The sequence below is a fragment of the Lepus europaeus genome, chromosome 4 (genome assembly GCF_033115175.1).
Source record: "Lepus europaeus isolate LE1 chromosome 4, mLepTim1.pri, whole genome shotgun sequence".
Classification (NCBI taxonomy): domain Eukaryota; kingdom Metazoa; phylum Chordata; class Mammalia; order Lagomorpha; family Leporidae; genus Lepus; species Lepus europaeus.
In genome coordinates this window covers 104,525,217-104,544,003 of record NC_084830.1, presented here as the reverse complement: position 1 = coordinate 104,544,003, position 18,787 = coordinate 104,525,217, and the positions used below count along the sequence as shown (strand labels likewise).

The 18,787-nt window shown below is 44.8% G+C and overlaps 1 non-coding gene across 1 annotated transcript; it reads left to right on the top strand.

Annotated features, from left to right (window-relative positions):
* Window positions 1–4,431: 4,431 nt before the first annotated feature.
* On the top strand, window positions 4,432–4,575 carry LOC133758957 (small nucleolar RNA SNORA67). The gene has a single exon (XR_009865854.1). It is a non-coding gene; the product is annotated as a small nucleolar RNA SNORA67 (small nucleolar RNA).
* The last annotated feature ends 14,212 nt before the right edge of the window (window positions 4,576–18,787 follow it).

Below are 18,787 nucleotides of genomic sequence, written 5' to 3'. Positions count from 1 at the left end.
TGCTTGGGACCCTCCCACGTGGGAGACCCAGATAGAGTTCCAGGCTCCTGGCTTCAGCGTAGCCCAGCCCTGCCCATTTGGGAAATGAACCAGCAGACAGAAGATAACTTTCTCTCTCTCTGCACCTCTGCCTTTCAAATGAATAAATAAAATCTTTAAAAATAAATGCATAAACTTGAATCTAATCATGGAGACAGACAGCCCCAACTGAGAGACATTCTAAAAAAATAACCGTTCTGTACTCTAAATATAACAGTGTTGTAAAAGACAAAAAACGAAGAATTTTTCCAAACTAAAAGAGTCATGACAACTAAATGGAAGACATAGTCTAGAATTTTCTTTTGCTAAAAAGGAATTTGGGGGAAATAGGTAATATTTGAATAAGGTCTAGATTCATAGATTACATAATACTACTTTGTCAATGCTAAATTTTCTCTTTGGCAACTATACTATGGTATTATGAAATGTCCTTGTTTTTAAGAAATACATACTGATGGGGCCAGTACTGTGGCATAGCAGGTAAAGCCACTGCCTGCAGAGCCAGCATCCCATATGGGCTTCCAATCCAACTCCCTGCTAATGTACCTGGGAAAGCAGCAGAGGATGGCCCAAGTGCTTGCACCCCTGTACCCACATAGGAGACCCAGAAGAAGCTCCTGGCTCCCAGCATCAGATAGGCCCAGCTCCGGCTGTGGAAGGCCATCTGGGGAGTGAACCAGCAGATGAAAGACTTTCTCTCTCTTTCTCTCTCTCTCTCTCTCTCTCTCTCTGCCTCTGCCTCTCTCTAACTCTGCCTTTCAAATAATAAATAAATAAATCTTTTTTTAAAATCTTTTTTTAAAAAGCATAGTCAAAACTTTACATATATATATATATATATATATATATATATATATAGACACATTTAGAATAAAGTGCCAAAGTGGCATCATATCTGCAAACTGATCTTAAATGGTTCAAAAAATAATATGTGAAAAAGCAAAAGGAGTTTGATAAAACTAGCATAGTAAGCTGTTGACATCCAGGAAATCTGGATGAAAGTATTGAGGCGGTAGCATTTGGCTAGGCTTGGTCCATGTTCTTTTCTCCATGTGAGAAAGGATTCCGAGAAGAAACATTGGTAAAGATAAGCAAGAAACTAAGATTTATTAAAAGTGAAAGTACACATTCAAGGAAAAAGAGCAGACAAGCTTTAGAGAGAATGACCTGTAATCAACAAGGGTCAGAGTTGCCCTTTTATACAATATGATGTATAGGGGTAGTGGATGGGACAGGGCTTAACTGAATATTCAAAGGAGGCAGGGTGGGGCGTAAGTACTGCCCACCTCTACGCCCTTTTTTGGGAATCTTGAAAGTATCATGGTGTCAGGTACATGATGGGAGTGAATGTGACAACCGTGGTAATTTTATTATAATGACATGAAGATCATCACAGGAACACAGCCTGTTGCCATACTGGATACTTTTTGTAGGCTTCTATTCTTAAGCAGTGAAACCCTGGCAGCAAATTCCCCTAGCTGCTGCCTTGGCAGCTATGATCTGCATGGTAGGAATAGGGTTGGGGTGGTGTACATGGAGCTGGGGCAAACATGGAACTACAGTTCAGCTCCTCTTTGGTAGCTACCTCCCTACCCATATCAAAGACTACATGAGGATTTTTTTAATACTATTCTGTCAACTTTTGTGAAAGTCTGAAATTCTGCCAAGATAAATAACAGGAGTTAACTACATGATGAGTCTGATACAAGACTTCAATTGGCATCTGTAATACTCAACTTTGACCTAGTGGTTAAGATACCAATTAGAGCCGGCGCCGCGGCTCAACAGGCTAATCTTCCGCCTTGCGGCACCGGCACACCGGGTTCTAGTCCCGGTCGGGGCACCGATCCTGTCCCGGTTGCCCCTCTTCCAGGCCAGCTCTCTGCTGTGGCCAGGGAGTGCAGTGGAGGATGGCCCAAGTGTTTGGGCCCTGCACCCCATGGGAGACCAGGAGAAGAATCTGACTCCTGCCATCGGATCAGCGCGGTGCGCCGGCCACAGCGCGCTACCGCGGCGGCCATTGGAGGGTGAACCAACGGCAAAAGGAAGACCTTTCTCTCTGTCTCTCTCTCACTGTCCACTCTGCCTGTCAAAAATAAAAAAAATAAAATAAAATAAAGATACCAATTAGAAAGCCTGTGCCTCATATCTGAATACTGGGTTTGATCTCTGACTCCTGCTCCTAATTCCAGATTCCGCTAATGCGGACCCTGGGAGGCAGAAATGATGACTCAAGTAGTCAGGTCCTTGCCACTCAAGCGGGAGACCTGGATTGAACTCCTGGCTCCCGGCTTCAGCCTGGCCAAACCCTGGCTGTTGCAGGCATTTAGAAAGTGAATCAGCTGATATGAGCCTTCTCTCCATCTAGTGTCTGTCTGTCTGTCTATCACACACACTCTCTCTTTCTTTGCTTCTCAAATTCATAAATAAAATTTTAAAAATGGGGGCAAGTGCTGTGGCATGGCAGGGAAAGCCACCACCTGTAGTGCCGGCATCCCATATGGGTGCCAGTTAGAGTCCCAGCTGCTCCACTTCCAATCCAGCTCTCTGCTTTGGCCTGGAAAAGCAGTAAAAGATGGCCAAAGTTCTTGGGCCCCTGCACTGCTGTGGGATACCCAGAAAAAGCTCCTGGTTCTGGCTTCAGATCAACACAGCTCCAGACATTGTGGCCATCTGGGGAGTAAACCAGTGGATGGAAAACCTCTCTCTCTCTCTCTGCCTCTGCCTCTTTGTAAATCTTCCTTTCAAATAAATAAATAAATCTTTTTTAAAGTTTTTAAATAAAATTTTGTCTTTAGACTGTTTCATTATTCTAATTAATTGATCTCTCACATGGGAGACCCAGAAGAAGCTCCTGGCTCCTAGCTTCAGATCAGCCTAGCTCCAGCCATTGTGGCCATTTGGGGAGTGAACCAGCAGACTGGAGATTTCTCTCTCTCTGCCTCTCCCTCTCCCTCTCTGTAACTCTGCCTTTCAAACACACACATATAATTTTTTAAAAGATTTATTTATGGGCTGGCGCCATGGCTCACTTGGTTAATCCTATGCCTGTGGCACTGGCATCACATATGGGTGCCTGTTCTAGTCCCGGTTGCTCCTCTTCCAGTCCAGCTCTCTGCTGTGGCCTGGGAGGGCAGTGGAGGATGGCCCAAGTGCTTGGGCCCCTGCACCTGCATGGGAGACCGGGAAGAAGCACCTGGCTCCTGGCTTCGGATCGGCGCAGCATCAGCCATGGCGGCCATTTGAGGAGTGAACCAACGGAAGGAAGACCTTTCTCTTTGTCTCTGTCTCTCTCACTGTCTATAACTCTGTCAAGCAAAAAAAAAAATATTTATTTATTTGAAAGGCAGTGTTACAGAGAAGCAGAGGTAGGGAGAGAGAGAGAGAGAGGTCTTCCATCCTCTGGTTCACTCCCCAGATGGCCACAATGGCCAGAGCTGTGCTGATCCAAAGCCAGGAACCAGAAGCTTCTTCCCAGTATTCTATGCAGGTGCAGGGCCCAAGCACTTGGGCCATCTTCTACTGATTTCCCAGGCCTTAGCAGAGAGCTGAATCAGAAGTGGAGCAGCCAGGACTTGTTGGCACTGCAGGTGGCGGCTTTACCCGCCTTTACAGCACCAGCCCCCAACACATAAATCTTTGAAAAGAAAAACAAAGTTCTACTATGTTGCTGTGGATTCATTCCTGAGTAGAAGAGCGTGGTGGGGGCAAGAGGTGCGGAGTCACCACACAGACCCTGGGGAGTCGGGTGTAAGCAGGCTTGAGGCAAGCAGCCTGCAGACTCATTTATTTCAGTTGCTACAGCAGCTTATCTAGCCAAGGCAGTCAATCCAGTCAAGGGGAAGTCTATGCCCTAACCAATCACAGTCAGTTGCCAGGCAGTTTCCGAAGCCATCCAATCACAGCCTGTTGCCAGGCAGTTTCTGTTACCAGTTGCCATCTTGACATGGCCTTCTCATTCCACCACATTTCCCCCTTTTCGTTATATAGTCCAACTTTTCCAATATAAAGCTTGAGAAATTGCATCCCAGGAAGGAAAAGTGACATGCAGCATGCCCAAAATTGAGACTATCAAACACAGAGTTAACCTGCAAGAAAATGTTAATAAACAAGTACTAGGAAACATGTGCAGCATCATTAATAATGAAAGAAATACAAAATAAAAGTCCCACTACACTTCTATTAAATTACCAAAAATGAATAAAACAGACAGAACTCAATGTTAACAGGATTGTGAGAAAAATAAGTATATTTGTGCATTGGGAGTGAACTACAAACAAGCATAATCTTTCTAGAGAGAAATTTGGCAATAGCTGTCAAGAATCATAAAAGTGATCAGACTCTCAACCTGAGTAAAACTACGTTGGGGAACACATCTTAAGGAGATCATTCATCCAGGTTGATTCCCTCTCCCAGGGGCCCGACTAGTGCCTCTCTCAGGAGAGTAGCAACTTGGAAAAAAATCCAGCATGCACAAACGCTCTAGGAGACGAGGGGACGCTTGCTTCCTTTGCCTGCCTTGGACTGACTACATGTACTCACTAAGCTCCTTCTGGATGGATTGTGTGCACTGAATTCCTCGCTGTCTCCACATAGGCCAGACGCATTGATGTACAACAAGTTTCTTTAGTCATCAACTATGACCTTTCCACCAACAGAGAAAACTATATTCACAGAATTGGCCATGGTGGAAGCTTTGGTTGTAAGGGTGTGCCTGTTAACTTGGTGACAGAAGAAGATAAGCAGACTCTCCGCGACATTGAGACCTTCTACAACACTTCATTGAGGAGATGCCGTTCAGTTTTGCTGACCTCATCTGAGAGGGGCTGTCCTGCCACCTAGCTCCAGCTGGGGTTCAGTCCTGGGGGGCTGAGGATCAGCAGGAGCGGGGAGGGGAGGGAGCCAAGGGATGGACATCTTGTCGTTTTTTTCTTTGAATAAATATCACGTTTTGAGTCAAAAGAAAAAAAAGGAGATCATTTAAAGGAAACAAAACTAGATTTGAACACCGATGATTACAGCAAAATAATAAGGTATAGCAACAAACTAGAAACAATCTAAATGCTCATATAAGGAAGTATCGTTGACTTGAAACAGGCCATAGTGAAACACAGCCCCATCCCTAATACTTCTGATATAGAATCTATCAGGCCCTAGACTCTCCCTCTTGGCTTGCAGTTCCTCTGACTCCAACTTAATGATTACAAGTCAACTTCTGATTAAAGATCAACTTAAATCAGGGAGTGGTGCATAGGTCAGGCCAACCCCCTGAAGACCCCAAGTCACAAGACTCAGAATTTGACGATGACTCCTATAGTTAACATCCAAATGCTAAGTGAGATGCTTCTTAGAATCCCCAGGCCTTGATAAAGTAATAATCAATCTATCTACAGACCCCAGACAGACTGGAACCCACCTTACCATCACATCATTCTCAGAAAAAAACACCAAATGTCCTGTTTCTGACCAAAGAAGGCCATGAGCACTGTGAATCAAACAGAGACCTGCCACAAGTTGACCATGCACTGACCAACCTCTATTTTAAGCTATAAGAGTCATTACTCAGGGTCAGCACTGTGGAATAGTGGGTAAAACTGCCATATGGGCACCAGTTTGAGCCCTGGCTGCTCCACTTTTGATCCAGCTCCCTGCTCATGGCCTGAGGAAGAAGCAGAAGACAGCCCAAGTGCTTGGGCCCCTGCACCTGTGTGGGAGACTGGGCAGAAGCTCCTGGATCATAGCTTCAGATCGGCCCAATTCTGACCACTGAGGCCATTTGGGGAGTGAACCAACGGATGGAAGACCTCTCTCTCTCTCTCTCTCTCTGCCTCTCTGGAACTCTACCTTTCAAATAAATTAAATAAATAAATAAATAAAAAGATTCATTACTCAATCTCTTTCAGGGTCTAGGAATTAAACAAAAGCTACACAACCTCTTGCTCTGTGCTTTCTTAAATAAATACCCATTTTCTTTCATCATCTAGTGTCAGTGACTGGCTTACTGCATATCAGGTGAGATTCTATTACAATAGTAGAGTAATTAACATGTATTTGATATTTTATAATAATAGTAGAGTAATTCATTAACATATTATTACTTTACCACAGGGAATGTCAATAAGAGGACCACATATGGCAAGAACCCTACCAAGGATGTATGTAGGAGCCAAAGAAATGCTAGGATTTGTAATTAGTTGATGATTTAAAAAATATGACTTGCTCTTTAATGAGATGCATGTGCAGGAGGAAAATGAAGGTGACAGTTCTGTCTTTCATTGAATAGTGCCCCTGAGATGTCCGACCGCCAAATTCACCTGCTTAGAGGATCAGCTGTCAGCACGACCTGCACTTCCAGCAGAACTGATGAAAAAATTACCTTTAAAAACAACTCTTTGGAGCCTCTAGAAATAGTCCTGTGCATAAATACTAAATGAAGAAAGATCTACTCAAGAAAACCTACACAATTTTCATAAAATAAGTGAGTAACTGTTTGTCTGAACCAAGACCACTCTCCCCAGCTCCGTGAAGAGGCCTCCACTTCAGACTGTGGCAGCCAAGAACAAGGGCTCCTCATCCCCAGTTCCCAGGTGAAGGGCTTCCATCCAGGTGATACAGAGGAAATAGCCAGGAAGATGAGGCAGGATTAAGTGAGCTGGAAGATTTTCCCACAATTTCTGCCTCTAACCCTGCATGGTAACTTCACCCATTTACCTGTCAATCCAGTACACCCACTTTCCCATGATACATCTGTGTCTCATCTCAGGTGAGGAAGAAGACACCAATTTGCAGAAAGCCTCACACACACTAAACCCCGCCCAAACTCCACTGAGTTTGTATATTTAATTAGAGGAGCACCTCCTAACTCATAAAGGGGACTGTTACATGTGGGAGCAGCCCCTTTTTGCCTTCTGGTTCTGACCCTCATTGGTCCTCCTCTGGCCTCCTCCCATGCTTTCTTTTCATAGGCAATTCTCTGGCCCACTCAAGATGGGTATCTCTCTACGTGGGGTTGCCCATACTCACCCTCTCATTTTAAATAATTCATGCTGTCATTGTGTATCTTACCAGTGTCTCTGCTTTCAATTCTTACTTCTAAGGGGCAAGAACTTAGAATAAAGATTAAGATACATAATTCCAGGGCCAGTGCTGTGGCATAGTGGGTAAAGCCGCTGCCTGTAGTGTTGGCATCCCACATAGGTGCCAGTTTGAGTCCTGGCTGCTCCACTTCCAATCTAGCTCTCCACTAATGCATCTGGGAGGGCATCAGAAGATGGCCCTCGTGACCCACGTGGGAGACCCAGATGAAGCTCCTGGCTTTGGCCTGGCCCAGCCCTGGCTGTTTCAGCCATTTGGGGAGTGAACCGGCAGATGGAAGATCTCACTCTGTCTGTAACTCTGCCTTTTGAATAAATAAATAAATCTTTTTTTAAAAAAAATACATAGTCACATAACACAGGAGAGGTAGGACATCCATGTTTCTCATTTTGCACCCAGCTACCTATGGCTAAAGCTAATTCCCAAGCAAATGCAGTGGAGAAGTGGGTGATCCCTCCTCCCACCTAGCTCCCACTCATGGAACAGGGGATTTACTTGGGGCACGGCATGCTAAAGACACCAAGGCCCTGACCACCTTTGCCCCAGCTTGAGAAGTGGAAGTTCCACATGAGAATGAGTAGAGGAGACCTCACAGTTGCTGCCCCCCTCCCCACATTCACTAAGCCCTTAGACCTTAGAGTCAGGGTGTCATGCAGAGAGAAACTTGCTATGACCTCCATTCCTAGCTCCACAGCCCAGGTTAGATTTAGCTGTGGAGCAAAAGCAGGCCATAAAACAGGTAATTGCCTCCCAAAGTAGCTGACTTCACTTACAACAGTCTGGAGAAGTTCAAGCATTAGGTGCTCACAAGAACGTTGGAGCTTGTTGTGAAAGACACTTGGGAGAACAATCTGGATACAGGCTAAATTACAGACCAGCTGCTCTACAGCAAAGGGAAAAAACAGAGTAAGGTAGCTAGGGGGAGTCTTCCTGGAGTCAGGACAAACCTCAGAAATCAGAAATTGGTTGCATTTGTTTGTATGGCAGTTTATCCCCAGGTCATTATTGAGAACAACAGAGCAGTCAGACCACAGTCAGTGGAGCTGAACAGAAAGAGAATCCAACCAAACCATTGTCACCCCAGGGTGACTAGTGACACCACCAAAGCTCTGCTCCTTGGAGCGACAACAGACAAAGCTGAATCAGGGGTTGAGAGGGGTGGAGCTGTTGGAGATGGCAGTGGGAAGTAGACTTTATTAAACTAACCGAACTAGTCACTACACAAACAAATAACAATTCCTGCAGAGTTGGGGTTCACAGTACCCAGAAAGTGCTGGGTTCTCCAGAGAAACAGAACAACAGGATGTGTGTAGAGAGAGAAAGAGAGAGAGAGAGAGAGAGGGAGAATAAGGAATTGGCTTCCATGACAATGGAGATGGAAAGTCCCCAGATGTACATGGTGTGTTGCCAAGCTGGAGACTCTGGAGATCTGTTGGTTTAGGTTGAATTCAGGTATCAAGGCTGAGAATAAGGACAGTGGATGGGTATTAGAAGGCCCACAGGTTTGGAATCTAGAAGGAACTGACATTTAGGGGTACTCCGTATGGGAGTTCCAGTTTGAATCCTGACTGCTCCAATTCCAATCCAGCTCCCTGCTAATGCACCTGGGAAAGCAGCAGAAGATGGTACCCAAGTGCCTTGGGCCCCTCCATCCGTGTGGGAGACCCAAATCAAGTCCAGGCTCCCAGCTTCAGCCTGGCCCAGCCCTGGGTGTTGAGGCTATTTGGGAAGTGAACCAGTGGACGGAAGAGTTCTCTCTCCCTCTTTTTCTGTAATTCTATCTTTCAAATAAATAAATCTTAAAAAACAAAACAAAACAAAAAAAAAAAAACGTAAAGACCTGACATTTCAGCTCAATTCCAAAGTCTGGGGGAAAAAAAAAACACCAAGATCCCATTTCCAAGGCAGTCAAATAAGAATTCTCTCCTATTCAGAAAAGAGCTGCCCTTATTATTCCAAGCAGGTCTTCAACTGATTAGGGAGAACCAGCTGTTTTATTCAGTCTACTGATTTAAATACTAACCTCCCCCAGTTCTGGGAATATATCTGTTATGGGTATAAGCACCTCAATCTTTATTCCAAGTTCTTGCCCACACAGAGGTAAAAATTCAAAGCAGAGACATAAATACCGTACACAAGTGAAAGCAGGATTTATTTAAAAGAGGAGAGACTATGCATTCACACCTGACTGTGGGCCACCTCAAAGAGAGAGATACGCATCATGAGTGGGCTACTGAGTTGCCTAAAGGAGAGTGAGAGGAGGCCACAGAAGGACCCAGAAGCATGATCCAGAAACCAAGAGCAAAAGAAGGCAGCTCCCTTGTTATCAGTTACTTTTTTGAGATGGGGGATGGTGTCCTAATTGAACATCTAAACAGGGTGGAGCTTAGTATGCATGGGGCTTTCTGGCAGTTTCATGGTGCCTCCACATGGAGCTTAACTTCCATAAGGCCAACATGAAGTCTCCTCCTTCCTGATCCCAGCTAAGCCACAGGTGCACCATGGGAAAGTGGACATACTGGATTGACAGGTAAGGGATGAAATTACAATGCAGAGCTACACAAAAATTAAGAAAAAAAAATTTCAGCTTTATTTATTCCTATTTAACTCCCTTCCTAGTTCCCCTATATCATATCCAAAGGAAGTAAATCAGCCTATGAAAGAGTTACCTACACTTTCATGTTTATAACAGCCCAATTCATAATAGCAAAGATATGAAATCAACCTAGTCTGTCCACTAACTGATGAAGGATACAGAAAATGTGGTATGCAAACACAAATACTAATGAGCTATTAAAAAATGAAATTCTGACATTTGCGATAAAATGGATAGAACTAGAGATCATTATGCTTAGTGAAACAAGCCAGATCTAGAAAGACAAATGTCACATGTTTTCTCTTATAAGCAGAAGTTAATGCATTTAGAGTATAAAAATTATGTAGATGTCACATTATTTGGTATATAATTTAAATATTGCTTCACTGAATTATACCATGTACAAGACAACATATCCTAATGTTCCCTCTTATGATCATTGTCATGCATCCCACATCTTGTGATCTTAATATCCATGTTTTCAAAAAAACTAGTATATATGTATATGTATATGTATATGTATATGTATATATATATGTATATAATATCTATATATAAAATGAATGTAGCGGCCGGTGCCACGGCTCACTAGGCTAATCCTCCACCTTGTGGCGCCAGCACACCAGGTTCTAGTCCCGGTCAGGGTGCCGAATTCTGTCCCGGTTGCCCCCCTTCCAGGCCAGCTCTCTGCTGTGGCCCGGGAGTGCAGTGGAGGATGGCCCAAGTGCTTGGGCCCTGCACCCCATGGGAGACCAGGAGAAGCACCTGGCTCCTGGCTTTGGATCAGCATGGTGCACCGGCCGCAGCGGCCATTGGAGGGTGAACCAATGGAAAAGGAAGTCCTTTCTCTCTGTCTCTCTCTCTCACTGTCCACTCTGCCTGTCAAAAAATAAAAATAAAAAAATGAATATAGCAAAATGTTTAGAACTATCAAACCTTAAATTTAAAAAATAAATTTAGAAATGTTAATTGCATGCAAAAGAACCCTCACAGAAAACCTTAGAATAATTTTTAAATTTTTTTGTTTAGGGGTGGCACTTTGACTAGCAGTTAAGATGCCAGCTGGGGGGCCAGCACTGTGGCATTGTGGGTAAAGCCGTCACCTGCAGTGCCGGCATCCCATATGGACACCGATTTGAGTCCCAGCTGCTCCGCTTCTGACCCAGCTCTCTGCTATGGCCTGGGAAAGCAGTGGAGGATGGCCCAAGTCCTTGGGCCCCTGCACCTGCGTGGGAGACCCAGAAGAAGCTCCTGACTCCTGGCTTTAGATCAGCACAGCTCTGGCCCTTGTGGCCATCTGTGGAGTGAACAAGCAGATGGAGGACCTCTCTCTCTCTCTCTCTCTCTCTCTCTCTCTCTCCCTCTGTCCCTCTATGTAACTCTGTCTTTCAAATAAATAAATCTTCTTTAAAAAGATGGCAGCTGGGATGCCCACATCCTCCATCAAGTACATGGGTTCGAGTCCTAGCTCCATCTCCTGCCTCCAGCTTCATGCTGATGTGGCTCAAATACTTTGGGTTCCTGCCACCCACACGGGAGACCTGAATGGGGTTCTCAGCATCTGGCTTCAGCCTGGCCAGCAATGAACCACACAATGGGAGCTCTCTTTCTGTCTCTCCTTCTCTGTCTGCTTCTAAAATAAAATAATTTATCTCTCTGCCTCTCAAATAATAATTTATTTCAGAGGCTGAGAAACAGAGACAGACACAGACACAGAGCGCTTCCACCATGTGGTTCATTCCATAGATGTCAACAATGGCTGGAGCTGGGACAGGCTGAAGCCAGGAACTGGGAACCCAATCCAGGTCTCTCGTGTGGATGGCAGGAATCCAACTACTTTGATGTGGAAAGGCAGAGAGAAGAGCCGAGGTTCGACAGCACCTCCTTGCTGTAGCCCAGGGCAGCCTGCTGCAGAACAGCCACAGCTGGCCCACAGCAGGACAGCTCTGGCCAAGCCTCAGCTGACCTGCAAGCAGCAGCACAGACCACAGTGTGACAGCCCTGGCTGACCCCCATGGGAAAGAAGGCCCTCCTGCTGCATCGAAAGGAAGCTACACTACACGTGGGGCTACCACAGACGGAGAACAGCTGTGGGCATTCCCGGCATGAAAGGCTTCTGCAGGACCGGGATTCCCGGGTTTGGGGTTGAAAGCCAACCCCTTGTATGAGGCCTTAAAGGGTCCTGACATTGACTCACTTGAATGGACAGGAGAACAACAACAAACCAAGCATCTATTTCAGCGGTCCCTGCACAAAGAATCCCTAATCTAGAAAAGCCCTTCCCCCTCTTGTAACAGAAAAGCAAGGAATAATCTGGGGGGTTCTAACCCTAAAACTGGACCCACCTTCACAACCAGTGACTTACTTTTCTAAACAATTGGATTTAGTGTACACAGGAGAGCCTGGATGCGGAGGTGGGGGGAGGGGGGATTGCTGTTACCTCACTTTTGGTAGAAGGAATGACCAAAGTGACTTTGAGTGGGGTAGCTTCTTGAAGTTCAAACTCAATACAATGTACAGGGGTTCTAGAGATTAACAGTGGCTAACAGGAGGATGCTTTACAAAATAGCAGGCTCAGGGCTGCCGCTGTAGCACAGTGGGTTAAAGCCCCATCCTGCAGTGCCAACTTCCCATATGGGTGCTGGTTCAAGTCCCAGCTGCTCCACTTCTGATCCAGCTCTCTGCTATGGCCTGAGAAAGCAGCTATGGCTCAAGTCCTTGGGCCCCTGCACCCACGTGGGAGACCCGGAAGAAGCTCCTGGCTCCTGGCTCCTAGCTACAGATCAGCTCAGCTCTGGCCATTGTGGTCATTTGGAGAGTGAACCAGCAGATGAAGACCTCTCCCTCTCTCTCTGGTTCTACCTCTCTCTGTAACTCTGTCTTTCAAATAAAAAAATCTTTGAAAGAAAATATCAGACTCTTCTTTTGGATACACCAGAGGTAACCCTCAAAGTATGCAAAGTCCACGAGGCAGTTAGCTACTCTCCTGTCACCTGAAGGTACTGAAAATCCAGCTGTTTTTGTGTAGACACCATAAAGCAGGACTACTTCAGTAGACTTGACCTACAAGACAAACCTCTGGAAAACTCTGATGTTGAATGGTTCACTGACAGTAGTAGTTTCATGAAGGAAGAGATCAGAAAGGCAAGATACGCCAGAGCGGATCTTACTCCAGTTGTAGAAGTCCAGTATCTCCCTCTCTGTCTCTCCCTCTATAACTCTGCCTCTCAAATAAATAATCTTTAAAAAAGAAGAAGAAGAAGAAGAAGAAGAAGAAGAAGAAGAAGAAGAAGAAGAAGAAGAAGAAGAAGAAGAAGAAGTAGTGGTGGAGCGGCTGGGACTTGAACCAGCTCCCATGTGGGAAGCCAGAACTGCAGATGTCAGCTTACCTTGCTGCACAATTATGCCACAGGGCTGGCACCCTTTTTCGCAGTATTAAGGCTCTAGTCAAAGCAGTAAGTTTGACCTTTCAGGCCAAAACATTGGGTGGACTTCTACATCCCCACATGGATGCCGGTTCACATCCTAGCTGCTCCACTTCTGATCCAGCTCCCTGCTGATGCCCTGGGAAAGCAGTAGAAGATGACCCAAGTGCTTGGGCCCCTGCACCAACCTTGGAGACCTGGAAGAAGCTCCTGGCTTATGGTTTCAGCTTGGCCTAGCCCTGGTCATTGTAGCCATTTGGGGACTGAACCAGCAGATAGAAGATTCTCTCTCTCTCTCTCTCTCCCCTTCCCTCACTCCTTCCCCTTTCTGTAATTCTTTTTTTTAAGATGTATTTATTTATTTGAAAGGCAGAGCTACAGAGAGGCAGAGGCAAAGAGAGCGAGAGAGAGACAGACAGAAAAAGCCTTCCATCTGCTGATTCACTCCTCAAATGGCTGCAATGGCCAGAGCTGAGAAAATCCAAAGCCAGAAGCCAGGAGCTTCTTTTGGGTCTCCCACACAAGTGCAGGAGCCCAAGGACTTGGGCCATCTTCTACTGCTTTCCCAGGCCACAGCAAAAAGCTGGATTGGAAGTAGAGCAGCTGGGTTTCGAACTGGTACCCATATGGGATGCCGGCATGGCAGGCAATGACTTTATCTGCTACGCCACAGTGCCAGTCCCAGTCTCTCTGTAATTCTGACTTTCAAATAAATAATTTTTTTAAATATTTTTTATTTGGGGGTATGGAAGATGATGGAGGAGGGAAGGAGCTCACTGCTCTAGTTTAGGAGAAGAGAGTTTTAAAAAGTGGAAAGAGTGCAGTGTCAGGGAAGAATTAGGGAGAAAATGGCAGAGGAAACTACGCAAATTACAGGGACACGGTGGACCTATGTGGAGGGCAAGGACGTGCACAACTCAGGACCGCAGCAGCCGAAAGCCTCTGTACCAGCGTTGGAGAATCAGGTGAGACCAGACTGCAGCAGCCCAAGGCACTGATAAATGCTGCAGGAAGAGCTTAGAGGGAATCTGGCTTGAAGCCCCATGGGGGAGAGTGTTCCTGCCAAACTAGAGGAGAAAAAACTAGGGGGAGGGGGCATCCTTTCTCTCTCCCCAATCACCCTTCAATGCATCCTGTAACAAGCTGACAGAGAGCAGGCACCATCTTGGACATACATAACAGCTGGGCCAGCTCATGTCTGCGCCTAGCAACCAGCCAGGTGGAGACTCCTGAGTCTGGTGGGGAGAGAAGACAGGGGGCTGGATGCTCGTGACTGTGGGAGGTTTGTGTACCAGGACTGTGAAAACACAGAGGCTGTGTGGGAGGACTCAGTGTGGCTGGGACTTTGGGCAGTCACTATGGAAGGCTCCACACCATCAGGGCTCCCTGGTTACCTGGTAGATGGACATTGCTAAAGAATCTGAGCTTATACGGAGGACGCCACAGATCCTTTGTGTGGTCCTTGTGGCAGAGCAAACAAATAATATACACAGTGGGGCTAGCGCCCAGGCACTGGTCTCCTTTGAGGAGAGAAGCTCAGCCGAGTCTATGCAAATAGACAAAAGCAAACCTTTAAAAAAAAAAAAAAAAGAGGAGATTTACCATGCCAATCCTGGGTATGTCACTTCAGACTTGCCTTTCACCTTGGAGCACTGAACAGAGCTCTTTGGCCACACCCACCACACCCCCTAGGTATTCCCTGAAAGCAGACACTCCACTAAACCACTCAGACATAGTCCAAAGATAAAAGCTGCCACAGAGAAATAAAGAAAGAAAGAACGAAACCAATGAATATCTCCACAAAAGCACCAGTTCAAGAAACAAGAATAAGGAAGACAAAATGACACCTTCAAAAGAACACAACACTTCAATACTAGATTGTGAAGATGATGTGATTTGAATAAATGCCAGAAATGGAATTAAAAAAAATGATCATAGGATTACTTAGAAGTAATTAGAAGCAGATGCATGAACTAATGAAATCCACACATGACATGAAAGAAAATTTCTCCCACAAAATTGAGATCTTAAAGAGAAATCAAAATGAAATTTGGAAGTGAAGAATTCAATGAAACAAACAAAAAAATGCAGCAGAAAGACTGAACAACAGAATTGGTGATGCAAAATAAAGAATGCCTGACTTAGAAGACAGAGCACAGGAAGTTGTTGTACCTGAGCAAGTGCAAACAAAGGAGCTCCACACATTGATAAAATTTGATGGTCCTTTATTGCTGGCGGTGGAGAGTGGGCTCATGCCCTAAAGAACTCTCGACCCTGAAGCCCAAAGCAACAGGGTTTATAAAGGCAAAAACCACAAAATCAGGAGGGGAACACATGGTTGCTAGGATCGGGGGTGATACATAGTTACTGGGGTCAAGCTGACCTAAAACCTATGCAAAACTAGTATCAATTATAATCTTGACAATACCAGTTACAATCTTAACAATTCCAATTATAATCTTGACATTTAATCCAGGTATTGGTTTTAATCATATGTAGGACATAGACAAATTACATTTTTATCATTAACCCAGATGTAGCCTATCCACTTCCAAGCTTGAGCGATCATGCTGGGGGTTTCTATGCTCTGCCAGGTGTGATGTAGTGTTTAACTGTTTTAGATCATAGTTTCAGACCAGAGTCTCACGGTGTGGGGGGGGGCACCTTCCCAGAATGGAGTCTCAGGTTCTCCAAAATGGAGTCCCTACTGTCAAGGTGCTACTTCAAAAAGTCATACAGTCAGACCAAACACAAGAAGAAGAAATTAGAAAACTAAAAAACAATGTTGGGAATCTACAGGATATTATTAAATGACCCAACATACGGGTTCTAGGAGTCGAAGGTGTGGAAAGAGAGAAACAATTAGAAGGCCTTTTTAGTGTAATAATAACAGAAAATTTCCCTGATGTGAAGAAAGAAAGGGATATCCAAGTACAGGAAGCACATAGAACTCCTAATAGACATGACCAGAAAGATTTTTACCACGACACACTGTACTCAAACTCTCCACAGTAAAACATAAAGAAAAGATTCTAAAATGTGCATGAGAGAAATGCCAGATTACTTTCAGAGGATTTCCAATTAGACTCACAGTGGACTTCTCATCAGAAACCCTACAAGCTAGGAGAGAATGGTGAGATATAGTCCAAGTCTTAAGAGAAAAGAACTGTGAACCCAGAACACTATAATTTGCAAAGCTCTCATTTCTGAATGAAGGCGAAATCAAGACCTTCCACAACAAACAGAAATTGAAAGAATTTGTCACCACTAATCCAGCCCTGCAGAAGATGCTTAAGCATGTGCTACACACAGAAACATGGTCACTGCTATGAAAGAAGGTAAAGGAAGGAAATCTCCCAGTAAAAGTACAAAGGAAATCCAAAGTAAAAAAATAGGAATATTTATGAAAAAATGGCAAGGCAAAGTCATCACTTATCAATAGTAACCTTGAATGTAAATGGCCTCAACTCTCCAGTTAAAAGATGCAGACTGGCTGAAGGGATTAAAAAATAAAACCCATCTATTTGCTGCCTACAAGAAACACATCCCACTAACAAAGATGCACACAGACTGAAAGTGAAAGGATGGAAAAAGATATTCCATGCTAACAGAAACCAAAAAAGCTCTGGTGTAGCCATCCTAATATCAGACAAAATAGTCTTTAACACAAAAACTGTTAAAAGAGACAAAGAATGGCACTATGTAATGATTAAAGGATCAAGTCAATAAGAAGATGTAACTATTATAAATGTATATGCACCTAATTACAGGGCACCTGGCTATTTAAAAGAAATGTTTAGGGATCTAAAGGGAGACATAGACTCAAATACAAAAGTAACAGGGGATTTCAATACCCCACTTTCAGCAACAGACTGATCAACCAGGCAGAAAATCAGCAAGGTAGAGAGCAGAGTTAATCAACACTATAGACCAAATGCACCTAACAGATATCTACAGAACTTTTCATCCTACAGTTGCAGAATACACATTCTTCTTACCAGTGCATGTAACTTTCTCTAGGATTGACCACATGCTATGTCATAAAGCAAATCTCAGCAAATTCAGAAAAATTGAAATCATACCATGCATCTTCTCGGACTACAGTGGAATGAAGCTAGAAATCGGCAACTCAAGAATCTCTAAAACGCATACAAACACATGGAAACTAAACAACATGCTCCTGAATGAACAATGGGTTATTGAAGAAATCAAAAGAGAAATTAAAAAAATTTCTGGAAACAAATGAAGACAATACAACATATCAAAACTTATGGCCAGCGCCGCGGCTCACTAGGCTAATCCTCAGCCTGCGGCGCCAGCACACTGGGTTCTAGTCCCAGTCGGGGCACCGGATTCTGTCCCAGTTGCCCCTCTTCCAGGCCAGCTCTCTGCTATGGCCCGGGAAGGCAGTGGAGGATGGCCCAAGTGCTTGGGCCCTGCACCCGCATGGGAGACCAGGAGAAGCACCTGGCTCCTGGCTTCGGATCAGTGCAGTGAGCCGGCCACAGCACACCGGCCACAGTGCGCCGGCCACAGCGGCCATTGGGGGGTGAACCAACAGAAAAGGAAGACCTTTCTCTCTGTCTCTCTCTCTCTCTCTCACTGTCCACTCTGCCTGTCAAAAAAATTATGAACAACCAATCTCCCCAAGAGATCTACTTCTGTTAAAAACTTGAAGAGGGGCTGGAGTTGTTGCACAGCAGGTTAAGTTGCTACCTGTGATGCTGGCATCCCATATGGGAGCCAGTTCATGTCCCAGCTGCTTCACTTCTGATCCAGATCCCTCCTAATGTGCCTGGAAAGGCAGTGGAAGATGGTCCAACTGCTTAGGCTCCCACCACCCGTGTGGGAGACCTGGAAGAAGCTCCTAGCTCCTGGCTTCAGCCTGTCTCAGCCCTGGCTGTTGAGGCTATTTGAGGAGTAAACCAGCAGATGAATGTTTCTCTCTCTCTCTCTCTCTCTCTCTGTCTCCTTCTCTCTAATTCTACCTTTAAATAAATATATAATTTTTCTCAAATTAGAGAGAGGGATCCCCCTTGATCAATTACAGACTGAATGGGAAGGACTTAATCACTTGGCACTCCTACTGCAGTTACATTACAGGGAATCTCTAGCTGGGTATGTCTGTCAAGAATTAAACCTCTACCACTCTATTCTTCATAGGTACACCCAGAGGATAACTCTGCCTATTCTTGTAAGCCAATTGAAGACTTCAAGTTTATCTTAAAAAAAACAATAAGTCCAGTTTTTACTTTTGCTATACCCTTCTCACTAGGTAGAGACATTAAAGTTACTACACTTTTAAGCTGGTATGTTTTACCTACCTCTTCTCCTATTTCTCTTAGAAAATGACAATTAGCAGAACCCCCTGGTAAATGCTTCCGCCATAATAGGAGAAAATCTTGCTTTATCCCATGAAGTTGCTTTAAGGAACCTTGAGCAACTTAGCCCAGATCACTGGCCAGCCTCTACAATAACTGCACGTTTCTTTGGATTCCCTAGCTGAAGTGGTTATGGATAACCAACTAGCCCTAGAACACCTACTAGGAGGACAAGGCAGAGTATGTACAGTGACTGCTGACACCTGCTACACAAACATTCACCATAGCAGGCTCATAGAAAGCTGTATCAA